Raw genomic sequence first — 9424 nt, 5'->3', positions numbered from 1 at the left:
AACAATCCACTCCTTTTGAACCACCTTCCCTCAACAACTAATTCTAACCCAACAACAATGTCAACCATAAAGCAACTTTAAGTAGAGATTGCTCGTTTGAGAGAAGAAAAGGCTCAAGAAGCCGAGGAGAGAAGAATTAAGAAACTTGAAAAGGCTGAAAAGAAAAAATGCCAAAACTTTGGCCTTGCAACAAAAGATGGAACTATTGTCCATTAAAGAAAAGTCGTTGGAGAAGCTTGTGCTTCGTTCTACGATGGGGATCAAGTACTTTGACGCAGAAAAGTTTGCATTGCTCCTCCCACATGACTTTCTTTACCGGAAAATTTTGTAGCTACGGACTTACCAATATTCAAGGTGACCAATAACCCAAAAAATCATTTAATGTGTTTTACTGGCACCATGGCATTAAAGGGAGTTGATCCTAAGCTTTACGCTTTGAGTTTTCCTTTATCTCTAGACCCAGCCGCGAAAGAGTGGTACTATGGGCTAGATGCAAAATTCAAGACAACATGGGAAGATGTAGTTTGGGCTTTCATCACCCAATATGAGAGTAACGTAGAGTATAAATTGATTTTACGTGAACTCGAGATGCTTAAGCAAGACAACGATGAAGGTTTCCTTGCTTTTTAATGGTAGATGGCGAGAAAAGGCGGCCCACCTTGCCCAAAGGCCACCTGAACTCGAGTTAATACAAAAGTTTATTGACAATTGTCATGAAAAGTAAAACAAACATCTACGCTACCTTGGTTTAGACACTTTTCAAAAGGTCTATTATGTGGCTACTAGGATTGAAGATGATATTGCTAAAGAAAAAGAAAATAAGCCTCATCATCATCAACCTAAGAATAACTACAAGAAGGGGAATGATAATACTTCATCCTCTATTGATGTATTTGCGACTTCTACGCAATATAATAGCACAAATGAATATCATAGTAATGATCCTCAAAAGAGGCGGACAAAAGAAAGAAGATTTACACAATTTCTTGTGAGTTACAAGGAGTTGTTAGAAAATTAAGAGAAAAAGGTTTACTTGCACCAACAGGGCCATCGCTACCCATTCCACCAGAAAGATGATACGCTAAATGGGATGGCAATGCCTATTGTACTTATCATAGAGGCATTGGGCATGATAACAAACGTTTCTATGTCCTAAAGCACAAGATACAAGATTTAGTTGACGATGGGAGAATTCCCACGCCTAAACCTAACAACAATGTATCCCGATTAGGGACATTTCACATTGATGAGGATCATATGGGAAGTGATATGTTCAATCCTTTGGACTATATCACACCTAAACTACTACAAAATTGGCCAAAGAGACCATATAAAAATGGCCAAAGAGACTCCTTAGGGGTGGTCTCTAGCTCACAGGTGTCTTTGGCCTAAGAGACCATTTCATCAAAAGTGGTCTCTTATTTTAAAAAGAGAGACCACTTACTTAGAATAGGTGATCTCAATTTTTGAAAAAACCAAGACCATCTATTTTAAATAAATGGTCTCTATTTTTTTTTTAAAATAACTATTCATAATTTAATATATATAATACGAAGTATCAATTAAACAAAAAATACAAGGTGTATACTTGCAACATACAAAATCTGTACCGAAAACATACTGAGTTACTCACAAATATTACAATCAATATTCTTATAAAAAATTATACAAAACCCACTTAAACCTGTTCCCTCAACTGAATCCTATTCCATGCCACTGTCAGTCGATTTAATGTTGCCCAATTCAGCCATCATCTTATCTCTATTTTGCGTTTGCCTTAACACAACAACCATGTAGAAACCTGTATGATTTTCAATTTAAATTAAAAAAAACTTGAATATGTTGTTTTCAAAACAAAAAAACACTTGAATATATGGATTACAAAAATAAATAAAGAGCATATTACCAACTGCACTTCCAATAGCACAAAGAAGCCTCATTGACCATTTATGTATTGTTCTTCTCGTCATTTTCTTGTTTTCCCTAAATATGAACCAAAAAAAATTAACATCAAAATTCATTATAGCATCAAATTTGTAATCGAAATAGACCATTCACAACTTTTCTAGATACTGAATCACCCCTGAAGTTAAATAGATCAATAATACATAAATACACTGCAGTACTCCACCAACTTTAAGAATATGTCATGCAATTGATCAAATTTCTTAAAAAGCCATTCACAACTAAATCACCCCCAAAAAATGAACAGATAATTAATACTGAGTTCACTACAGTACTCAACCTAATGTCGGGCTAAACAAGTCATATCATATGTCAAGCAAACAGAGGAAAAATTAAAGCATTAAACTTGAATAATTTGGATTGCGAAGTAGCTAACAATTATAATTCTATAAATTAAAATGAATTACGAAGAGTAATCCTGCCAAAGAACGACAATTACAGGCCAAATTGTACAATATTTAAAGCAAAAAATATCAATTCAATAAATGTAAAACACAATTAAATAGAAATAATTGAGAAATTAAGAAAGAAAACTAAGAAATTACCGAAATCAAATTAGAGGATCGAAAAGGCTTGAAAACACACGCACATTGAATTGATTCAAAATAAATACAACCAGAAACCCTGACTTCCATTGTTGTAAATTTAAAAAATAGAAAGCGGCAGCGACGATGGTTGTCCTTGGTTCGAATTAACGACGGTTAAAGGAAGTCGGTGGTAAAGGGGTGGCGGTGTGATAAGTGTCATTTATGTCACTGTGTTTTAGGAGTTTCTAGTTAGTTTTTCATAGTTTTGGTGTATTTTTACTTGGATTTAATAACGTTTTATTACAGTTGTCGTGTTTGCATGTGAAATGTCGTTATTGCTCAATTTTGGCTTTTCTTGCATATTTTGGTTTCTTATGGAATTAGATTAAACTTTATTGGTTTATACTTATGTTTAGAAACACTTGAATAAGATCATTGTTCAAGATTGACGAAATATAAAGCATAAAAGAACAAGTAATGAAGAAATGTGCACTTGATTTGCAAAGATCGAACTTCAAATGCCTATGCAGTCTATGAGGAGCGCTCGCTCCAAATTGTCTGGACGATTCTGCCTCATTTTGCTTCATCTAGGAGCGCCCGTGCACGACATTTGGAGCGCCCGCTCCTATATGTGCTGCTCGATTTTTTGCGAAGCTTCCTAGGAAATTTAGTAAGGAGTATAAATAGATTTTTTGCTCATTTTAGAGAGAGAAATTCATTTCTTCAATAGTTTTTAGATGTTTTAGGTTTTTAGAGAGAGAAACTCTCAAATTTAAGAGTGAGAAAGTGAGAAACACAATGTTTTTCATGGATTTTGGATAATCAAAGGAGGAATTTGATGATTTGAAGATCTCCATCTTATATCAATGAGCATTCTTACTCTCTTTTCTTTTTATGCTTTCTTTAATTTCTTTGTTAATCATGTTTGAGTAGATTTCCTTCTACTAGGTATTGAGTGAAGCTTTGTAATGGTTGATTGAGTTATTTGAGATAAGTTTGATGATAATTGTGTGATTAAATTGATTGAATTGATGATGGCATGTTGTTTGTTTTAGATTGGATTGATCTCCCCTGATAGCAAACTTAATTGCATATTAGTTCTTGTTTGAGAAGGGATTGTGAATTATACTTATTATACTTGATTACATATTGGGTAAATTTCTTCTATTCACCTAGTCAATGAGGGATCTAGGCTAGGAATTTGAGAGATTTCTCTTGAGTGTAATTAATTCTCATTTTAATTCTTTCTTTGCATGATTGATTATCAAATGGATTATCGGTAACGTGTTAATTGTTCAAAGTGGATCTTTACCCCTAGTAGACTTTATACTATTTTGTTCTTTATATGTGTGTTAGTGTAGCTGTAGTGTCCACTATCCATAAACCGATTTCGGCGTAGCTTAAGCATTAGATCGATAACAATCTAACATTAACGTTCCTTATTGTTTGACTCCGAACTTACCACTAGACTTGTTTAGGAGTTAATTTAGGAATATAATAAAAAAATTTTTGGCCGTGAGGAGGTTAGTCAACGACCTAAGTTCCACCCCTCGTCAAAATGGCGTCGTTGCCGGGGAACGATGTCTATGTTTGAGTGTTTTTGATTGCTTGAGTCTAGGTCTTTGTATAAACTTTTCTTTTATTTGATTTTTGTTTGTTTTGTGTATAAAAAAATGGCATGTCTCTCGTTTCCTCAATATGACAATGAACCTTTTTGTGAATATTTCCATAGACTTATAGGGTTTTTGAACTATAATTGTTGTAGTATTTGGGAGGGTTGTGAGACTTGTTATTTTTGTTTGAATGAGCAAACTAGGGACGTAGTTGAAAGCATGCACAATGGTGAATTTAGAGCATTGTCAATTGATGATGATGCTTGGGATTTTTTTGTTTGGTTTTCTAGGGATGTCTATAATAGGGGTAATTATGATTCTAATGGTTATTGATGAGTGACATTTATGTCACCCTTAGGAAGTATTTTTTTAGAGTCATTTACGTGTTTATTTTACCTTATTTTTCCCTTTTATTCTCTTATTTTCTTTTTAATAAAGTTTCTAGTTTATTTCTTAGTTTTAGTATGTTTTAATTTAATTTCTTTATTTAATTAGTGTCTAGTTTATTTTCATATTTTATTTGCTTTCGATTTATTTTATTTCGTTCCTTTTCTTTGTTACTTTCATAGTTTTTATTAGTTTTAAATTTAATTTGTTATTTTATTTGATTTTATTTACTTGTATAGTTTTATTTAATTTTTATTAGTTTAGTGTTATTTCTTTTATTTTCTATTTTATTTATTTTATTTTATTCTTTGTCCCAATTCTATTCTCGGTTTTGTGTGTAGGAGTTTGGGTTCGAGGTCCAAGGCGAATTCCCAAGACATGCTCACACACCAATCTATTGTTGCCCCTTAACCTTCACCCCACATTTCACCTTACCCTTCACCACACAAACCAGCAGCCGCACCACCACCATCACCCACCAATTTTACCCACCTAACAACTCCCCTGCTCCAGCAATAACAACAGCCACCACCAACCTCCAACCACAGCAGCACTGCCCAGCTGATGTCAACCCCAAATCAGCCACTCTACAATTCACCAATTAAACCACAACCCAGCCACACCAGCTCACCTTTGCATCTAGCAATTCCAGCCGTCACAACCACCCCATAAACACCAAAGCACAACCGCAATTACAACCATCTCCAATCAACACCTGACCACAATCAACCACCAAACAATTTGCAACCACCAGCTCCACCTACAACCTTCACCACACCACAAAACTAATCCACGCACCCCAACCCGCAATTAATCGCAACCCACAACAACAACCCCTGCACCACCGTCCACCTGCACCCGCAACTCTAACCAGCCATGCCACCAGTCCAACCTTCAATTACATCAGCAGCCGCGCAATTTCCGGCCACCGCCCCCTGCCGCAGCTCCTCCACTTCTCCAACCACAGCAAAAAATCGCCCACCATTGCATCACAAATCAGAGCAAATAGAAAATTAATCAAGTTCGAGCAAACCGTTGAGAGTTCGGTCAAAGTACGGGTCAGGAAATTTTGGGGTTTTGTAATTTGAAGAGGTGTGGTCGAACACACCCATGGTTCGACCGAACCAACCCCGTAGTTCGGCCACACCAACCCATGGTTCGACCGAACCACTCCACGAGCTTCACACGTGGTTATTAAGGATGATCAATGGCTTGAATTGATGCTCAATGACAGCTGTTGAAGATGAATGGTGGCGATTTCATATGGAAGCTTGATGATGGATTTTGGTTAGGCGCAAAGTAGGGGATCATCTCCCATTTTTAGAGCAGCCAAAATGTCGAAGAAGAGGGGGAAAAGGGTCTGATGATTTTGGGGGGGGGGGGGGGGGATTTTTGGTTTTAATTTTCCTTTTCCTTTTATTTTTATTTCTTTCTTTTCCCTTTTTCTTATTTCTTTCTTTTATTTTTATATTTAGTTTCTTATTTTATTTTTCCTTTTTACTTTCTTTTCTTTTCTTTTATTTACTTAGTATTTTATTAGCTTGGTATATATACCTATTTTTGGGGTAATTAGAAAAGGGGGAGAGGAAAAACAATTAATTATTCTACTCTCTAATTAGTTTTTAGGAGAGCTTCACTCTCTAGGTTTAGGGTAGGATTAGAGTAGTTTAGAGAGAGAAAGTAAGGGGTTTCACCATTGTTGAGCTTGGATATTGAAGAGGAAGATTGATCATCTTGCTTGTAGATTTTCACATTCAATCAATTAGAATCTCTAACTCTCTCTCCTCTATTTTTATTTGCTTTATTTTGATTATTATTTTAGTTGTTGGTATTGCTTGTTAATCATGTTTATTCTTGATTATTTGTTAATTAATCTTGTTATTAGCATGATTAGTGAGTAATTTCCCCATTAAGGGGATGGTTGTGGTGTAGTTGGATCTTGAGCATGTTCTAGGGTTTAGAATTGATTTATTTGTGATTAAAGTCTTTATATGCTTGATATTCTTTAATCTTCTTGCAAGTGCACATTTTTGGTTGATTAAAGGTGAATCTTTGCTAACAAGGAACGGAAGTTGACTTAGTTAAGGTTCATTACTATCGATTGTTATTTAATAGTACCTCCTAGTATATGGTTCTAATGTGGAAACATAGTGGCTATGTTAGGAGAAGCCAATTGACCCCGGAAGGCGGCTAGATTGGATCCTTTTTTTCGATATTCGAGCATGTTTAGTTCATAATTAATTCAATTTCTATGCCTTTGTTTATGTTCAAGTGAATGCTATACCTAAACCATTTCCCTTAGTGTTTTATTTCTTATTTTAGCATCTTTAGACTTTAGTTTATTTATCTCTTATTCCGAACTAGCTTAATTGTCGATAACATTTGGTGGTGTTTATTCGTTCTCTGTGGTTCGACCCCTATGCTTGCCTTATACTCGTATTAAGTTTGTTTAGGTTGTATAAATTTTATTTGATCTAGGGTTAAACAATTGACGACGTGTTTATTCCCTTGTCAGTTATGTGCAATGTTTTGATTCTTCTAATGTTAGCATGATTTCCCATGATTTGTCACATGATCCCATAAGTGAACCTAGAACAAATGATTTCAACTCTATTTCCCCTTTTGTTCGTGATGATGAGGTACATGCTCAAGTTGATGTTAATGGTGTGTTTCAATATTCTTCATTATTTTCCATGCGTTCTTGTGATGTGCTTCTTTCTCTTAATGATGAATCTCATGTGCTTAATTGTGCCCCCACTCCCCAATGTGATATATATGCTCATGATCTTTATATTGATTATTCCAATCTTGGTTATTTGAGTGTCAAATGAAAACTCATAGTCTTTTTAGTGAGTTCATTAAGGATGATTCATGGAAGAGAGATGAGTTTGAAATGAATTTTCATCCATTCATGCATGGTTTTGAGACTTTGGGTTTTAAGGATCATGAGGGAGTTGTTGTTCATGGTTGTAATGGATGGGATTATATAGTTTCCCTTGGAGATTGGATGTTTGAGGGAGATGGAGATCACGAGTGTTGTTCTGTTGAGGATTCCATGATTGATTTTATGCTCTTATTGGTGATTAGAGGCATGGTGGTGAGGAAGAGTTCATTAGTGAGACCATATCTCCTATTCCCTCCTTTCAAGTCCCTTTTTCAAGGAACTTCAACAATATCCCCTACACTCCTATATTCCTCCCTTCCTTTGTTGATGAGCCTATTAGGGACCCCCTTTTCTATGATTATTTCCATGTCCCTCATTCGTCTTCTATTGAGGAAAAGGGTGATTTTGCCACCCAAAAATATTTGGAGGAGAGTTTGCCTTCCTCTTATTCTTCTTCTTCTTCTTCTTCTTCTTCTTCTTCTTCTTCTTCTTCTTCTTCTTCTTCTTCTTCTTCTTCTTCTTCTTCTTCTTCTTCTTCTTCTTCTTCTTCTTCTTCTTCTTCTTCTTCTTCTTCTTCTTCTTCTTCTTTCTCTTCTTCTTATTTTGTTGAGTTTTCTTTTGATCCTTCTTCTTATTTCTTTTGGCATTTCCCTCCTCACTTGCTTGGAATGATCTTGTTTCACGCTATCTTTTCATCATTTGCATACTTATTATCTTATGAAATGTGTAGTAGTGCATTAGCTCTTGTGAATACGAAATTTTGTTTGAGAGAAGGTTAGTTTAGAAAAGAGAGAGAGAGAGAGTATCAAGATTTTCTTGATGAGAGTCGGTGATTCAAAACGGAGGTTTAAGGAGGCTATTTATAAAGAAAATCAGCCGGATATGATAAAAAAAAAATCAAAGTTTCGAAAAGAATAAAACACGTCGCTGTCGCCAAACACGCCCTTGTCGCCAGACGACAGAGCTGTCGCTAGGCGCTAGACATGTCGCCGCGACGCCAGGCCTGTCTCAAGGCGACAGACTGTAGTTACAGCGCTGTAATTAGTTTTTCCACGCGTTTTCATATTTTGATAAAATTTAAGCGTACGAGGGGGTAAAACTTTAATTTCCTTAAAAACAATTCTTTTATTCTAAATAAACACTACAAGAAAATAACCTTTTCATAGCGATTATTTTAATCTTTAGTATCGATTGTAATTACACCAAAAAGCTTTCCCAACAAATGGTCATTCGATAAAATATCCCCCGTTGCCTTAGCCTTTAGTAGTGGTTTTTCAATATCGCTGGGGTTGACCTCAATAATTGATACGAAAAACTACATACAATCGTGGTGATTATTGTAGCGATTACAATCGCTATAAATGTTTAACTCATTTTCTTCAAAAAAAAAAAAACATGCGTATGATCTTTACAAGATTCGAACATGCAATCTTAAACTCTTATATTAAATGTTTCACCAATAAGATATGACATATTTTATGTATTCTTTGTCAAACAATATTTATATATCTAGTGTTGAAAAGACTTTTCGTATCGATTTTTAGGATTTAGTGGCGATTGTAAATGATACGATTTCTCAAAATTATATAAATGTGTAAAAATAGTGTGGATATGTATTATTATGCTTTCCCTATCGATTTTATATGGGAAAACAATGGCGATTGTAAAAATGATAAGACATCCTTAATTATTTCACAAACATACTTTCATATTGTAGCGAATGTACAATCGCTACGAAAAGAGATTTTTCTTGTAGTGAAAACTCTTAAAACTCGATTTATCAATGCTAATCACATTAGGATTCAAAAGAACTTTCTAGAAGATTCTAGAAGACTATAATCAATCCTAATCGCATTAGGATTGATAAATCATAATAGGCCCTCCTCTAGATCATTGTGCCGCATATAAAAATCAAAATGGGCCCAGTTTAGTAATTTGGTCATAACTTCCTCCTTATTCATCGGAATTGGGCTATTAATATATCGTTGGAAAGCTCTTTTTGAACCTGACCCAACTACACTATTATTGGACCCATTCCATAGACCAAA

General features: G+C 35.0%; 1 long non-coding RNA gene across 1 annotated transcript; it reads right to left on the bottom strand.

Moving 5' to 3' along the window:
• Window positions 1–1526: 1526 nt before the first annotated feature.
• Window positions 1527–2864, bottom strand: LOC110690346. Its single transcript, XR_002505078.1, has 3 exons — window positions 2511–2864; window positions 1907–1983; window positions 1527–1801 (listed from the first exon to the last, which is right to left on the bottom strand). It is a non-coding gene; the product is annotated as an uncharacterized LOC110690346 (long non-coding RNA).
• Window positions 2865–9424: the final 6560 nt, after the last annotated feature.

This window comes from Chenopodium quinoa, unplaced genomic scaffold (genome assembly GCF_001683475.1).
Source record: "Chenopodium quinoa cultivar QQ74 unplaced genomic scaffold, ASM168347v1, whole genome shotgun sequence".
NCBI lineage: Eukaryota > Viridiplantae > Streptophyta > Magnoliopsida > Caryophyllales > Amaranthaceae > Chenopodium > Chenopodium quinoa.
The sequence above is the reverse complement of the archived record's forward strand: the minus strand, read 5'-3'. Positions and strand labels throughout refer to the sequence as shown.